The following is an 18,553-nucleotide window of genomic DNA, read 5'->3' as shown; positions in this document are numbered from 1 at the left end:
ATGTTAAATAAATCCAAGGTACTTGAATATAGTGAAGGTAGAGAGGGAGGGACCTAACTGTTGGTAAGGGGAAAAGTCACAGAAGCCTTTGTGTAAAGAATGTTGTTTGAACTGTTTCTTGAAGAAATATGGAGATTCTGTGATGTTAAGGTGAGGACTAAATACGTTATGAGAACAGGTGATGGTCAGTGTAAATGTACATAGATGGCAAATGGAATAGCATGTGTGAGGAATACAGAAGACAGTGTGTCTAGACTATATTGACTGCATCAGTCTCATATGTACCAATTTATTTGCTTGTCTCCTTCATTAAAAGGTAGGTTTCTTGAGGGCAGGGAATTTTTTGCCTTTCTTTGTATTCCCAGGGCCTAGCAAAATATCTGGAATATAGTAAGTGTTTAATAAAAGATAACACTGAGGTTGTGAGCTTAGGTGACTGGGAAGATTGTCATATTTTCAACAGTAGTAGTAAAGTTTGAAAAGAGGGAATGGGTGGGGGGGATAAGTTAAGTTTTAGACATATTGAATTAATTTCCAGGATATCCAATTCTAGATGTCTACTAGAAAGTTGGTAATGCAAGACTGGAGATTAGGAATAAGGTTAAAATTTAATAAATATATTTGAGAATCATCAGCATTGACTTGATAACTGAATCCATGGAAGCTGATGGGACCACCAAGTGAAATAGTATAGAGGGAAATGAGAAGAAGGCCCAGGATGTAGCCCTGGAAGAAATCCATCACTGTTAGCAAATGTGACCTGGAAGAAGATCCAGGACAGTGAAGAAGGGGTGGTCAGACAGAATAAAGTGGAACTAAGATCTCTAAGGTAGCGTCACAGAAACTTAGAAAAAAGAATGAATCAAGGAGAAGAGGGTGATTGACAGAGTTAAGAGGGATGAAGATTGAGAAAAGGCCATGAGAATTGGCTATCAAGAGATCTTTGGTGACTCAGGAAAGAGGTGTTTCATTTGGATGATGAGATGGGAGGTCTGCTTTAAAGAGTTTAAAAAGAGAATAAAAGGCAAGGAAGCAAATTGCAGACAGGAAGAGATTGAAGATAAGCGACAAAGTAGGGATGATAAAGGGGATAATCTGCTGAATAAGATAGGATGGAATGGGGTAAATTTGTGCATTTAGAGCTGTTTGTCTTGGTGAGGAGAAGGGACACCTCTCCATGTGAATAGGGATAAATGAAGAGATAGTGGCAGAAAGCATCAAAGTGATTGGCAACAAGGAGAAGTGGAGAAGAGGTAGCTCTCAGCAAATGACTTCTATTTTTTTTTTAATAAAATGTGAGACAAGCTATGAGAATGGGATGAGGGGAGCTCTGGGAGGTTTAAGAAGGGATGAAAAGATATGGAAAAAACCACTTTAGTCAGTGAAATGGTAAGCTAATTAAGGAGGTGTAAAAGGATTGCCTTGCTATACTGAGGGCTCAATTGAGTTTATATAAAACAAATTTGTAGCAGACCTAATCAGCATGGTTTCATGATTTTCTCCAGCTTCATTCAGCAATACGTGAGCAGTGAAGTCAATGAATGGTATGAGTTGATCTAAGACTGAGGCTTGGTAAGACAAGATTGGCAAAAAGATAAGAAGACAAGACCTTCAAGAGAAGAGGACAGTGTAGAGCTGAATTTCTTCACAAGGGAGTCAAGATGGAAAAGAGAAGAGTGTAGCTAGTACAGGGATTATGGCCTAAGAAAGCACTAAGGGATTGAGGTATTAAAAGTTATGGGGAAGATAAAGTACGGTGTTTGGGCAATGACAACAGATTGTAATCAGAAACAAAGGAATTTCAGAATTCATGAAATGGAAATAGTAAAAAATGGGAAAAGACTGTGAGCCAGGGACTGAATTCATTGAGGAAAGATGGGAAGTGACCTAGAGATTGATAGACAACTACCAGAATTTTGATTGAATGGTAGACATGAACCAATTGAACTTGAGAGGAAGAGACATTATTCAGTGACAGTTGTAGGAGTGCCTAGAAGTGGCAATGGAGAACAAGGAATATTCCAACTCCCTCACATCAACTAGTGAGGCACGTGAAATAAGGCAAAGTGTAAAAGTGCTGAATAGGGTAGCCAAGGAGGTTTTGTCATCAAGAGGAAGCCATAGTCTCAGTGAGAATCATTTAATGGAAGAAAAGAAAAAGGAAAACATTTAATATGAAAGTAAAGTTGTTAGGTAAGGAGCAGGCTTTCCAGAGAGCACAGTAGAATGGGTGGGAAGCTTTAGTGTGAGACAATGGGACACTTTAGTTCCCGGGGATTGATATAAGGAAGTAAGCAGTGGGAAATACAGAGCCAGGGCTTCAGAATCATTGGTACTGGGAGAGTATGACTAGGTGGGATTTTGTTAACCATTGATAAATGAGTTCAGGTAGGTTATCAACAGCCCTAGGGTTTTGACTTAAGGTAGAATCCTTTCAATTTCCTGGGCAGAGCAAGCAGGACATTAGTTGTTGTTTAGTTGTTTTCATTCATGTTTGACTCTTTATGATCCTATTTATGGTTTTCTTGTCAAAGATACTGGAATGGTTTGCCATTTCCTCCTTCAGCCCATTTTTATATATGAGGAAACTGAGGCAAACTGGGTTAAATGACTTGCCCAGAGTCTCAGAGCTTATAGGCATATGAGGTCAGATTTGAACTCAGATCTTCCTGACTCTAGGCCCAAACCTTTATCCACTATGCCACCTACATGCCCTACTAGGATACTAATAGGAGCAACTAATAGAATGAAGTTTCTATCCTTCCCTTGCACACAGACCAAGCCAGAATAGAAGACTGATGGAAGGAGCACTAAGGAATATTGATTCTCTTCATTCAGTAATAAGCCCAACCAGTAGACACACAGAGGAAGTAAAATGCAATGACATCTCTGTTGCCCCATAGAGTGACTTCTCTCTCCCTTTACTACAGACAGGAAAAGACTAGGTGAGATGTGTGTCTAATAGAATGAAATTACTTTATACCCTGTAAGGAGGTAGAGACCAGAAGGGGATTATAAATGTAATCAAATGTGTAGTTTTCTGTCCCATCTCCAAGTCTTTGATGGGATAGTCTGCAATTCAACCATCAAGATATTTGAAACAATTGAACCAGCAAAATTATTTCTTCTAACCCTTCTGAGTCCTGATCTGTCAAAATGATGTGACTTTGGGGAAATCTCCCTCAGTGACATGGAACTGAGTTGAGTTTCGATGGCTCAGAGAAGCAGCTCTGAAGTCCAATCTTTAGGACACATCACTACTCTTTAGATTCCTTTAGGATGTTCTTTATGAACTGGTATCTCAACAGTAGACCTAACCATAGAGTACCCAAAAGCTGTGAGGAAACAGAAATGATATCAGAGCTTTTCCCTGTCCACTTCAGACCACACACAACACCTTGAAGACAGAAGGGAAAAAGTCTGGCTCACCAAAGTAGTGATACAAAATTCTGTAAACCAATCACTTCTAAACACTTCCTTAGATAAAATTAAAACTGTCAGTGGTTGGATCCACCTAAATTATACTCTCATAATCATGAAGATGGGAAAGAGTTACTTTAAATACCTGATGGATCTCCATGGAGTCCTTGATGTTTATTTCCAGTGCATCAGCACATCTGAGTTCCTCTACCCACGTGGATTATTATAAGAATTTTAAAAATTTGTAAGGGGGCAGGTTTGGGGAAGGGATTTTGGGGGGTTTTTTGTTTGTTTTTTTGCTGTAAAAGCAGAAATGTATAGAAAGATTGTTAGTTCCATCCTTATTCTTTCAATATTTCTGAAAGGTCTCTTGGGGTTTATCAAAACTTCAAGGGCAGTTGCATGGTCTAGCCAATTCTACAGGCAGAAAGTAGAAACAAAGTACGGAATTTCAATGGAAAACAATCAGTTAGGGTGGGTGTGGTGGTAGCCCGATGGGGTTGGAGAACCATATCAAATGGGTGGTTTGAGAGGTAAGTCCAAATAGCAAGGAAGCTGATGGCTTAGAAGAGTCAGATCTGCTAGAGGTATTCCAAGAATGATAAAACCCTTTCTTCTCTCAGAACATCAGCTGTACAAGTGGTATTACATTTCAAACTGAGGTAGAAGCTGGAAATCATTCTCTTAATGATCTATATTTTTACTTTGCTAATCTGTCTCATTTAAATGGTGTACTATTTGATTTGTGGTTCATGCCTTGTCCCTTAGAAGAGAGCAAGCCCCATGAATGCTTGAGCCCTATTTATATAAATACAATTATTCAAACAACACAGTCAGTTAAAAAGCGTTTATTAAGCATTTACTTGCAGAGGTGCTATACTATGTGCTAAGAATATTAATACAAAGAAAAAGAAAACAAACTTTAACTTCAAGGCACTTATATTCTAGTTGGAGAACACAATACATTAAAGGAAACTGAAAGTGTGTGGGGAAGGGGGAGGGAGTAAGCCCAGGGGCATGATGGAGAAACCCAGAGTATTTGGATGTAGCCTAGTAAGAAATGAACCTGGCATGTCAAGGGGGCTCATATAAAGATCTGTTCATTTCATCATGTGTACATAAACTACCATCACCCACTTGTTGTCTTTGAAAGAAAATAGTAAAGGCAGCTAGATGGTGCAGTGGATAAAGTACTGATCTTAGAGACGGGGACATTCATCTTCCTAAGTTCAAATCCAGCCTCAGACAATTACTAACTGTGTGACCCTCAATTTACTCATCTATAAAATGAGCTGGAAGAGGAAATGGCAAACCACTCCAGTATCTTTGCCAAGAAAACCCCAAATAGGGCCACAAAGACTCAGACATTACTGAAAAATGACTAAATAGCAAAGTGTTGGAAGTCAGGAATTGAATAAAGTATTTAAGCATATTTCTTCCAAAGTGGTCAGTCATTTTTTCTCCCTACGTGAAATTTTCTCTGAGATCTCTCTCACATATATATATATGTATATATGTATATATACATATATACATATATATATATTAAAGTATACACCATATTCAAATGTTTTAATGAATCCACAGGCTTGTTCTTTTGGCTTGGGAGTGCTTAACTTCTTTTTTGTCATGGACTATTTTGCCAGCTTTGCAAAGCCTATTGACTCCTCAAAATAAGGTTTTATGTTAAAATTCATAATTGAAGAAAATAATAAATTTCAGTTAGAGGCTAATGAAAATAAAGATGTATTTTTTCCTTGCCATTCAAGTTCATGGATCCTTTGAAATGGTTTAATTAACCAAGATTAAGAAGACTTCTAATTTTTTTAATCAAACATTTTTTTCAATTTCATCTGGAAAGACCAGTTAGTTCATAATCTCTAGGACAATAGATCTTTGTCAGACTCATAGATTAAGAGAGCTTGTAAGGACCTTTGAAGTCATATAGTACAAATCTATCTAATCTAATGAACTGCTATTAGGTATTGGTTCAGGAATATATATGTAACTATTGTTTCCCAAAGTTTGTTTTATTGTATGCTTAAACACCAATAAATGTCATGGAATCTTAATCTTTCCATCCTGCAGCATGTTTCCCGTGAGTTTCCAATGCCTATACTTAGAAATACTTCTTTAAGTTAATATTACATTCATTATTATCTTTCCTCTTACACAGATGCTTTCATCTCAATAAATTGCCCTGGTGACCAACTTTCCTTAGCAAGTGCATAAATTCCCAGCAGCCTCTCTTGGCAATTTATCTGTATTAGTAACAATTTCAAATTTCTCATAGCCTAGGAAATTACAATATGTTCTTTCTTTTCTCTGTATTTGTGGAACAAGAAAAAAAAACTTGATTCTTTAATGCATTGTTCTGAGGACTGAACTCATATATATCAATGGAAAAGGTTTATGCAGACCTCCTCTAAAATATTGGTTATACATGTCTCAGGCTCAATACAGCCTCCCCCCACTCCAAATCCCAAAGTGGACCGATCAGGGATAATGGAGCTGTCACTTCTGTGTCTTGCTCTCTGAGATATACACAGAAGCCTGAGAAAGCCTTTTAATCTATGTAGCAAATGACTCCCAATTAGGCAGCTAGCTGTCTCGGTGGATAGAGTGCCAGGCCTGAAGTCAGAAGACCCCTCTTCCTGAGTTCAAATCTGGCCTCAGACACCTACTAGCTGTGTGACCCTGAGCAAGTCACTGAAACCTGTTCACCTCAGTTTCCTCATCTGTAAAATGAGATAGAGAAAGAAATGGCAAACCACTCTAGTATCTCTGCCAAGAAAAACCTAAATGGGGTTACAAAGTCAGACATAATTGAACAACAACAATAATAATTGTAGCAAGAGTGCCCTCACAAGCTTAGAGTGCCTCTTTAATCAGAAAGCATATACTTCAGGATGAGGAAGGCGGGAGGGTAGGGGCAGGGTGAACTGAATACCCTTGATAGCCTATTAGTCCAGGAGATAAATACTAGACAATGACATCCACATGAAGGAAATTCTGAGCCATAGCAACATCTTAATCCTTGATGGTGAGGAGCTGGTACCCAATGAATGCTGGTTATTATTGTGACAGCTGATAATAATGGAAATTAAAATTATCTACTTTTAAAACTCTTACCATGCTACTAGTACATTATTTCAATAATGCAATATGATTTGCATATTGGTGGGGTCAGGAGGTCTTTGTACACCCCCACTCTCCCACCAGTGTTGGTAATAACAAATCCTGCTGACAAGTCACAAATGACTGTCAGGCACAACTAACAAATGCCAGTAGAGAACTCTGGAAATATTTTAAGTGCTATAGAAATGCTAAATAAAATGTTCAAACTTTTCCGATTTGGGACAATAGGAAGAATATTCTCAGCATCTAATGTGATCCCTAAAGCAGCATAAATCCAATTTTCCAACTATTCATGCGAACTACTTGCTGCAATTTTAATTTTAGGGCTTTTAAAATGTGGAGACCCCCCAATGGGAATCATTTCCTATTTCACAGTTTTCAGGGTTGGTGTTTCTTTTAATTTGGTTCTTAGAATATTATATTTCTATTCTACACTCCTAACAAGTTAACAGCTCATTGTGAACTATTGAAGTCAAGAATGATAAAAGCACATCTTGGTTTATCAGCCTCATATCTACATGCAACATCACATCATTCTTGCCTACCTTCACTGGAGTACAAAAGTAACCTGGTGATTTTGTAGGCAATTGTTGGACCAAGGTTTTGTTATGTTGTTTTGTTTTGTTTTAGTTGCTACAATGCATTTGAGAGCTAGCATGACATTGTGGGTAAAGAACTAATCTTGAAGTCAGGAAGACCTGGTTACAAATCCTGTACATACTTACTGGTTGTATGCCCAAGGACAACTCACTAAAACTGCCAATGTCCCAGGCAACTCCTCAAGATTATAAGTTGTGGAACACTTGCCAGTCTGCTTTGACAGAAGGAGTTTCCTCACATTCAACTCCAATGAAATCATAGGTCAGGATCAAAAATTTTTAAAAACAAAATACCTCTTATTGGCTGTGTAAAATATGCTATTTTAATGTAACTGAATATTATGATGCTATAAAATAACCAATATTCTATGTGTTGGAATGAAAGCAAATATGAAAAGGAACTATGAAAATATCAAACAAGCAGAACTAAAACTATACAAACACTGACTTTGATAAAGTGACATATATACATATACAAGTAATTGTTTTGATATGAAGATTCCCTCTAATATAATAAACCCATCCATGTCTTCTCAGACATAGCATCCTACATATGATCCAGAGATGAACGACATAACTTATTAGGGTTCTTCTTGATCTATTAAAAATCTGGGGGTACTAAAGAAGGACATAATATCCTTTTCTCTCATTATATGATCAGCTTACCTCCTCTTTTGTGTAAATGTCTTTCATGATATCTTTTATATACTACTTTGCTTTAACAATTCTTAATTGGTAATAGGCTATAATTCATTTACATGTATCTTTTAATATTGATATTTTTCTAGATGCAAAGTGACGGTGAACCAATGACTTAGAGTCATGGAGATCTAAATTCAAATGTTGCCTCTAAAACTACCAGTTTTGTGACCTTGGACAAGTCATTTAACCTTGTAGTATAATAGGAAATTATCAAAGACTATGTTGCATATCTGTGTTAGTAGAAAGAGAGATAATTCACTAAAAATTCTTTGGACTAGAGAAATAAAAAATCCAGACAAAGAAAAAATATTCTAGTTACATTATATTTCTATGAATCATGGAACACCAGTTTCAGAAGAACTAAAAATGGAGGTCTAACAAAAGGCAAAGGAGAGATGAATGGAGAATGTAAATAAGTTGAAACAAAAAAAAAAGAATTGGACGCAGCTAGCTACTATTTTTAGAGGTATTTTGAATATATCCAATGAAAGACTATGAAAGAAAAACAATAAGCAGGTTAGGTATTTTTAAAAAAAAAAAGTAGTGTGGAGGCAGAGAAAGAAATTACAGTTTCAACCTCAATTAAGAAGTAGCCAAAAATAATGTGGGAAAAGTCCCTAATCCACACAATCCACACCAATAAAAAAAGTAGGGCAGCTCTTAATGTGCAATTTTGCACAAAACCTTGAAATAAGAGAACTTTTGCTTCTAACTATTATACTAATATTCAGTACTCTATCACTTCCTGAGCTGTAAAAAGCTAATTGTAATTCTGGGTTCAAAATGAAAGCAAGAGAAAGCTTTGCTTTCTGATATTGCATAATAAACGTAGGAAACATACCCTCAAATAGCCAAGAGTAAAGAAAATAAGGATTTAAAAAATAACACATACTAATTCTTGCCTTATGAAGAAATAATTCCAGACAAGAAATTAGAAGAATCATAAGGAATCTATTTTGCATGATCAGCTTTGGCAGATTGGAGAGGCCATCAGTCTTGAATCTTGAAAACTGTTTACTGATATGGAGCCTTTTCCAAAACCAGTTGTTTTGAAAATTTTCAATGAACAAAAATATTTCTTTGTGGAATCCTGAGTTAGGCTTCTAACTAGTCGATTGAACATGCCTGAATGCATTCTTAGGTTTTTGAATGAATATTAAGACAATGACTCACCCTGTAGTAATATAATGGACACTATCAGTTTGGGAGCATAACAAAAATCATCACTTGTAAACTGTCAAATACTTGTCAAAATTGTTATTGGATCATATTTTAAAAGTGATTCATTTCATAGTAACCACACTAAAGTTATGGAATTACTATATTAAAATGGCTGAGACGTTTGATCATTTCACAATCCACTGATTCTTTCTGAATCAAATCATGGTTGTTGTTTTTGTTATTTAGTCATTTCATTCACGTCCAACTATTTATGACCCCAATTGGGGTTTTCCTGGCAAAGATACTAAAGTGGTTTGCCATTTCCTTCTTCAGCTCATTTCACAAATGAGGAAGTGAGGTAAACAGGATTAAATGACTTGTTGAGGGTCACACAGTTAGTACATGTCCGAGGGTGGATTTGAACTCAGGAAGAGATCAGTTCCTGTCTCCAGACTTGGCATTCTATCAACTATCAACTGTGCCACTTAACTGCCCAGGTCACAGTACTTGTTAACAATATTTGGATTTACCCCCCTCAAAAACATTTTTGGGCCTCCATTATTTATAACAATAGCAACAGATAAGAATAAATGTCCAAAATTTAAATCTGAGAGGGAAATACATGAATTATGGCACTCTTCCACTTTGTACTTTGGAATAAATAAAAAAAAAACAACATAAAATGAATGAATATTTAAACAGGGTAATTTTTAAAGGACCTGACACAAGGACTTTCCTGAAAGTTCACATTAAGGAGAATTGGAAAAGCTTCTTATAAAATATTGTATTTTAATGGTGGCCTGAAAGAAGCTGGAAAGAAGAGATGAGGAAAGAGTTCTCAGTACCACTGAAAATTCCTGGAGTCTAGAGATTGGAGTGTCTTGTGTGAGGAAGAGATAAGAGGTCAATATGATGAGATCACAGAGTATGCGAGAGAAGTAACAAGTAAGAAGATGAGAAAGGTAAAAGGGATCTGGGTGGTGAAGGGCTCTGAATGACAAACAGAGGCTGTGTATTTTATCCTAGAGATGACAAAGAATCCCTGGAGTCTATGGAATGGGAAGGTATGACAAAGTTAGATATGCACTTTAGGAAAATTAATTGATATTTAAATGGAGAATGGACTGGAATGAGAATAGTCAGGGAGATCAAACAGCAGGCTTCAGACAGTATGCATCAGAATCAGGACTAAAAGTTAGGTCTTCTTGGCTTGGAGGCCAGCCTTCTGTCCTTTGTTTTACACTGCCTCTTATATGTAACACATTTTAAGTGTTTTTGAAATGTTGATTGATTCATTGATTGATTGATTGATTGATTGGTGTAAAGGAAGGGAAGGAAACAGACCCACTGAGTTAATTACCTGATAGACACTGCATTTCTGTTTTCCTCCAATAATGAAGGACACTATTGCATTCAGTAACCTTAACAGTTATGATAGACCTACTCTTTTTCTATTTTAACACATTCCCAACTACAACTAGATCTTTGCAAATGTAAGACAGATTTTACTTTTAAGCATACAATAGGGTTTTTTAAGGCAGGTCCTTATCTCTATGTCTAGCATGGATATGTAGGCTATGAAATATCCAAAGTAACATTTTTGGAACAACTTTTCTGTTTGCCATATGAATTATTAATACTGTACTTTATAATCACTCCTTGGAAAAGATTCCTGTGTTATATTATTGTTCAATTTGTACATACCACTGAGACATCTTAGTTTAGTTATCTGCTTTGTAGCTATCTTAATAGCTATCTGATAATGATAGCTGAAAAATCATAAAGAATTTTTGAGTGTAAACCTTAAAGTCAGTTGGTTTTGAATCATACAATTATCTAACATAAAGGTGTATAAGATTTTTTTTATTGAAAACCATCAGTTTTTTTAAAGGACTTTATATGGGTTAGATACAAATTTTTCCTTCCATTTCTTTCCTCTTTTTTTTAAGAGAGGCTAGATGGTAAAGCTCATGGGACATTAGCTTGGGAAACAGGAACACAGAATTACAGTTCTGTTAATTTTTGTTTCTACTGGTTTACCAACTTATACTGGGCAAGTTGCTGGATACCATTTTTAATTAAATTATATTAAAATGGTGGTGTTAATACTGATTTCTTTGACATAGGTAGAATTATTCATTGTTACTCTGACAGCATTTATTCTACAGGGATGCTTTGCTTATTAGTGCCTAAAGAATGTTTAATGTCACTCCACAGAGAGAATTAGTCATTGAAAGACATTGTTTTTTGGGGTTCTGATTGTCTCTATTGTTCTTTAACAATGTAAGTCTGGATCTGCCAAATCTGTAATGGGAACACAAATGGTCATGTTTTATAGGCATCTCAATAATTGAAAGGGGACAAACCAGAAGGCATGAATTTTGATAAAGTTTTTTTCAATAATGAATTTGAAAAATTGAAATAATTTATTTTTTAAGTTAAAAGAAGTCCAAAATATAAGCAAACAATTGAAAAACTATGATTTTGATTGTGTATATTTTTTGAGTGGTGCTAAAAGCATAGCATAATGGTATTGAAGACACTAGGGTCATGGAGCAAAATAATAAATGTCCAACAAAGAAGCAACCACAGAATTAGACAAAAGCAGGAATTTGCATCTCTAGAGTAACTGCACTCAGAGAATGCTTACATTTGTGAAAGTATGTATGAATATATATGTATATATACATATATGTATGGATGTATGCATGTATACACATACACTATCCAACAATGGTGGGGTTCCAGAAATGATTGAAGTGCTCAGATAAAACATATAACAAAAGAGCAGTTTTAATATATATCCAGGCAATTCATGATTTAAACATAAAAGAGGAAGAGGAGGAAGAAAAAGAGGAAGGAGAAGGAGAAGAAGGAAGAAGAGGAGGAAGATGAAGAAGAAGAGGAAGAGAAAAAGAAGAAGAAGGAGAAGAAGGAGGAGGAGGAGGAGAAGAAGGAGAAGGAGAAGAAGAAGAAGAAAAAGGAGGAGGAGGAGGAGAAAGAAATGTTAGAAGTGGAGAAGGAAAATGATTAAATAAAGGAGGAGAAGAAAGAAGAGAAGAAAAAGAAAAAGGAGAGAAGAAGGTAAAAGGAGGAAAAAGTAAAGAAGGTAAAGGAAATGAACATGAAAGAGGAAGAGGGGGAGGAAGAGAAAGAGGAAAAGAATGGGCGAGAGGGAAAGGGAGGAGCATTAAGGGGGGAGACGTAAAAACAAAGGAAGGAAGAAGTGAAGAAAAAGATTAATATAAGGAGAAACAGATAAACATCGAACAGTTTGTTTCTTTTCCTATCTAGTGCCAACATGAACGCTTCAAATGTCTAACAATAGAAAAAGTACCAGAAGCTCCCATTGAGTCCCAGGAAATTGTCCAAACTATGGCTCAAATACTGTTTACTATTATTGGTGAAAGCACATCACTGTCATTCCATGCATTCCCTTCATGTTGATCACAGGTGTTAAATACCAAGTTGAAATAGTGTGGTTTGGAAACTAGTCTATTGTTATACACAAAGGGAAAATATTCTCTGTCCAATTTGAGAATCTCATTCCTTGGCAGTACCTAAATGCACAAAGCAGCTGCAACAACTCTCCAATTAGAGTGACAGTTTTATCCACTGAGAGCAACTTTCATCAGTAGCAGACACTTAATAAACTGATGGAGCAGAAATAGGGTTTTGCACCTTGTCTTTGAGCAATGGCAGAAAACAACTCAGTTGTACGTTCATTGGCAATGTCACCTTAGATCAATTCATTGAATACTTTATGAGAATCTCCATATTTCCAACTAGTAATAATTTAAAAAGCCTCTGTCTCAGGTTGTGGTTTTAATTCCTTTGCTTCTATTTGACATGACACCACAACCTCCCAGGTGGCATGATGCAAAGCATCATAACACCACCAACAAAAACAACAAAAACTTACCAGTGCCTGTTCTCTTTTAAAATATTTCTTTGTATAGCCTCATACCATAGAATACCTGTACCGGCCACGCGGACCTTGTGCCGGCCGCTCCGTACCCTCTCCTCCTATAAGGAGCAGGCTGCCAGAGTCATACTCACTTTCGAGTCTTCGGTCCTCAGCCGGATAAACACACAGAGACGAGCCATCGGGAGGTGCCAACACCAGAGCTTTATTCAGAGGCCATCACAGCAAGCCATCATAGCAAGCCCAAGCAGCAAGGCCAGAGCAACAGAGCAGGAGCCAAAAGAGAGAGAGCGTGATCTGACCACGCTCGTTCCTAAATACCTACCTAGCCCCTCCTCCCCAGCCCGCTTACTAGCCAATGATAGTAGGGTCAGATACCGGAAGGGGCTGTCTGAGTTTAGCACACCAAGGGAGAGGGAGTGACGTAGGAGGCTAGGACTGGATACAGGAAGGAGGCATCTGGGATTAGTGCATAGACAGAGTACGTGACCTAGGAAGTCAGACTCAGATACTGGGAGGAGGGGTCTGGGGTCAGTGCTACACAAAGGGACCCAGGAAGTCAGGAAGGTCACAAGATGGAGGCGTCTGGGGTTGACGTTGCATATAGGGAGGGGACTAAGCAAAGGGAACTCAGTCCTCTGCCGTCCCACTCCCACGTGGCACCGCCCCTTGCCTCAGGAGCACAAGCTCTGGCTACTTCCTTGCACCCAGCTTATCTCACATAGCACTGCCCACTGCCTCAGGGCTTCTCCGTACCCAGCCCATCCCAGTTCACCACGACTCTGCCTACCACAGCCCCTGCCTCGACTTCCAAAATACCCAGATTCTACCCCAATCTTGCCACAGCGCCCAACTGGCAACTGCCAACATCAGACAGTCCCTCACACTGCCAACATCAGACAGTCCCTCACAAATACCCATCAATTTATCTACTCTCCCAGAGCATCAGGGATACCAGTTGTTTGACATTGATGTTAGTTATCCAACTTCCCCTCTGACATCAGAATTGTTTATCTCATAGCTTAATGGTTCATTCCAAGGAAGAATATGTCATCCACATTGACTTATCAAGGGGCTGTGGTCATAAGCAGGGACCACAAATAACACTGTCTCTATTACCACCACCACCACCATTGCAACACCATCATCAATTACTTTTTGTCATGTACTTATGTGCAGAACACCGTACTCAGAACTAACCCTAAAATCTAGAAAGCTGTCTACTATTGTCAAAGTACCACCCCAGTCCCACGTTCAAGAAGCTACCCTGTGACCCATTTGATAATTTCTTACCCAAAAAGGAACCAAGAGGAGTTCAAAAATACATAATCCAAATAGTTTTTTATGGGAAAATGTTACTTCCATCATCATAGCACACTCCTTTCCAATATGATTGCTATATAAGGGGAGGGAGAATAGGACCCATGTCACTACTCCTCTTCCTCCCTACTCTCCAACCCAGGCAGTTTCACACAGGTTCATATGCACAGAGTTCTGCTCTTGCTATTCTATGTGTAGGGTTGATCTCCAATTTTACCCTTTTATGTGCCAACTCACTCTTTCCCATAAAACCACTGAAGCAATCTCCTAATCTTCCCACAGTTTCTTCATGTACCTTGGTCACTTCTTCTATACTCTTAATGTTCTCCAAGCATCTAAGGCAACTTCTCAGCTTCCCAAGATCCCTTGATGAACCCTACATATATGCTCCCTTAATTTTCAATTTCAAGCTGGTTTTTCCACATCTTAAACAGTCAAACACCAACCCTAAGGATATGTCCTAGAGCTCTTAAATAGGATCATGATATTTGGGGCAGATGCACTCTCACCTAACCCTCCTACCTTACTTCAAGTGCCACTCTTCTTTTGGGTCCCACATCTTCCATGAATGATGGAGGCATCCTCTCTCTAGACATTATTATTTCCTGATTCTTTCCAAGGAAGAGGAGTAACAAATGTTCAAGGACTTCAAAGAATGAATTTTGTAGCTATTGCTGAAATGCTTGAGGAAAGATATTCATAGCCTTCTTAAAGACTTTTTGAAACTGTGCATACCCTTTGATCCAGCAATACCACTACTAGGTCTATATCCCAAAGAGATAATAAAAAGGAAAAAGGACCCACATATACCAAAATATTTATAGCAGCTTTTTTTGTGGTGGCAAAGAATTGGAAATTGTGGGGATGACATTCAATTGCAAAAAGGCTGAACAAGATGTGGTATATGAATGTAATGGAATACTACTGTTCTTTAAAGAAATGATGAGCAGGCAGATTTCAGAAAAAAACTGGAAAGACCTATATGAGCTGATGCTGAGTGAAGTGAGCAGAACCAGCAGAACATTGTACAACAGTAACAGCAACATTGTGTGATGATCAACTTATGATAGACTTAACTCTTCTCAGCAATACAATGATCTAAGACAATTCCAAAAGACTCATGATGGAAAGTGCAATCCACATCCAGAGAAAGAATTATGGAGTCTGAATGCATATCAAAGCATACTATTTTCACTTTTTTTGTTTTTTTTCTTTCTTGTGGTTTTTCCCTTTTGTTCTGATTCTTCTTTCACAACATGACTAATATGGAAATATGTTTAACATGATTGTACATGTACAACCTATATCAGATTGCTTGCTGTCTTGGGGAGGGGAAGAGTGGGAGGGAGGAAGAAAAAATTTGGAATTCAAAATCTTACAAAAATGAATGTTGAAAACTATCTTTTCATGTAATTGGAAAACATAAAATAATATTAATTGCAAAAAAAAAAAAAAGATGGCTTCCAGAAGCCAAGATGGTGGAGTAAGAAGTAAGTCACTCTTACCCTCCCTTAACCTCTGAAAGCCCAGAAAATATTGCCCCAGGAAAAACCCTGAAACAGCTGAACTAGAAGAAAGACAGTGTGCAGCGGTCCAATAGGTTAGGTAGCTTGAGAGATTAATGGGAAAAGCCCCTCTTGCCCTGCGGGAAGGGGAGCAGTACAGAATGGGAGGCATCCCAGCAAGCTGGAGGAAAGACCCACCTCAGCATACCAGGAGGAGATCCTGAAACCCTGAGGGTAGAGCAGGCAAATACCAAAACCTGGACCCCCGAGTGCCTCAGTGAGGGCAATGGGGGTGGGGAGGAACCGGTGGAAACCAGCTCAGAAAACCACCAGGTCCCGCATCACACCTATCAGATTGTCCAACATGACAAAACAGGAAAATAATAAATGTTGGAGAAGATGTGGGAAAATTGGAACACTAATGCATTGTTGGTGGAGTTGTGAAATGATCCAACCGTTTTGGAGAGCAATTTGGAACTAAGCCCAAAGGGCTATAAAAATGTGCATACCCTTTGACCCAGCAACAGCACTTTTAAGGCTATATCCCAGAGAGATCATACAAATGGGGAAAGGAACTACATGTACAAAAATATTTGTAGCAGCTCTTCTTGTGGTGGCAAAGAATTGGAAATTGAGAGGATGCCCATCAACTGGGGTTGTGGTATATGAATGTAATGGAATACTATTGGGCTATAAGAAATGATGAACAGGCTCTCCATCTCCATCCTCTTCTGTTTGCATCAGTCTCTCCCCTTCTTGGTCTCTGCACCCGGGGCTGAGACCCCAGGACCCCTGGGTGCCCCAACCCCCTCCCCAAGCACCCCTGGGGCCATGACGAAGATGGACGCTGCAGCGCTGCCCCTGGAGGAGGAAGAAGAGGAGGAGTTGGAGGAGAAAGAGGAGGAGGAGGAGGCGCTGCCAGAAGCTCGCAGCCCCATCCCGGAGCACAGGCAGAAGCCAGTGGTGCACCCCTCAGCCCCAGCCCGGCTGCCCAAGGACTGTGCCTTCACTTTCTTTGACCCCAATGACCCAGCATCCGCCAATGTGTACCCCAAGTTCAGCACAAGATTGACGTCATTGGCAATGAGATCCTACGCCGTGGATGTCATGTGAATGACCGTACTCCACTATGCCTGCAAAGCCAGGGCTCATGGTGTTGGGGACCCAGTGGCCGCTGTCCTCCTGTCGCAGCAGCTGCTGGCCCTCGGGGGTGACGTCACCCTGCGGAGCCGCTGGACAAACATGAACGTGCTCCATTATGCGGCATATTTTGACGTCCCTGATCTCATCCGAGTCCTGCTAAAGGGGGCCCGGCCCCGAGTGGTGAACTCTACATGCAGTGACTTCAATCATTGCTCAGCCCTGCACATCGCAGCCTCCAACCTGTGCCTTGGGGCCGCCCGCTGCTTCTTGGAGCACGGTGCCAACCCTGCTCTGCGGAACCGCAAGGGCCAAGTCCCGGCTGAGGCTGTCCCAGACACTATGGACATGTCCCTGGACAAGGCTGAGGCTGCCCTCGTGGCTAAGGAGCTGAGGACGCTGCTGGAGGAGGCTGTCCCCCTGTCCTGTGCCCTCCCCAAGGTCACATTACCCAACTATGACAACGTCCCAGGCAACCTCATGCTCAGCGCCCTTGGCCTTCGGCTTGGGGACCGGGTCCTGCTAGATGGCCAGAAGGCAGGGACGCTGTGTTTCTGTGGGACCACGGAGTTCGCCAGTGGCCAGTGGGTGGGCGTGGAGCTAGACGAGCCGGAGGGCAAGAACGATGGAAGCGTAGGGGGTGTGCGGTACTTCATCTGCCCCCCTAAGCAGAGGCTGTTTGCCTTTGTTTCCAAGGTGTCAAAAGCAGCCGATGCCCCTCCTTCCTCTGTCACCTCCACCCCTCGCACCCCTCGGATGGACTTTTCCCATGTCGCTTCAAAGGCCGAAAGGAGCGCAAAGCAAAGAAAAAGTAGCCATCGCCCTCCTTGGGCAGCCTCCAGCGGGAAGGATTAAAAGCTGAAGCTGGGGACCAGGTGCTGATGGCTGGACAGAAGCAGGGTGTGATTCACTTCTATGGGAAGACAGACTTTGCCCCCGGGTATTGGTTTGGCATTGAGCTCCAGCACCCCATGGGGAAACACGATGGCTCTGTCTTCGGTGTCAGACACTTCATGTGTCCTCCTCGCCACGGGGTCTTTGCACCAGCATCCCGCATACAAAGAATTGGTGGTTCCACTGAAACCCCAAGGACAGCATCACAGCCAAGACACTCCAAGTGACCATGACTCAGCCCAAACACACATTCCCAACTGTACGGACTCCCAAGGACATCACATCAGAAAACTCGATCTCCAGGTTACTCTTCTGATGCTGGTTTCCCTGGATGCTTCGGGCAGAAATGCAGTCGTAGGAACCAGGAACTGATGGTGGCCCCAACTACCCCCCAATATACCCCCTCAAATACAAGTCCCAGCTCACCCCAAATATACCAACCCCAATTCCCCCCCAGTATCCCACCCCTCTGGATCAGACTCCAGTTAACTTGGGCATCAGTGTCAGAGCTATCCCTTACTTACCACTGACCGTGCCATACGATATCCCCTCATAGACACTGACCCCAGAGCAGCCCCAGACGGCCTGAAATGACCCCAAATTGTCCCCTTTTTGGTGAGACCCTTGGTGACCCCCCTCAGTGACTCCCTATAACCCCCCCAGTGCCTTGATATTCACAATTAGCCCCTCCCCCTTAGAGAAATCTCTATTTTTTAAGACACTACAACCCCCGGGCCCATTCCTGAACC

General features: G+C 40.1%; 1 pseudogene; it reads left to right on the top strand.

The window, feature by feature from the left end:
* Positions 1 to 16,601: 16,601 nt before the first annotated feature.
* LOC114047694 lies at positions 16,602 to 18,162 on the top strand (annotated as a pseudogene).
* Positions 18,163 to 18,553: the final 391 nt, after the last annotated feature.

The sequence above is a fragment of the Vombatus ursinus genome, unplaced genomic scaffold (assembly GCF_900497805.2).
Source record: "Vombatus ursinus unplaced genomic scaffold, bare-nosed wombat genome assembly UNPS02001419.1, whole genome shotgun sequence".
NCBI lineage: Eukaryota > Metazoa > Chordata > Mammalia > Diprotodontia > Vombatidae > Vombatus > Vombatus ursinus.
Note: the sequence above shows the minus strand (reverse complement) of the source record. Positions and strands in the feature narration are given on the sequence as shown.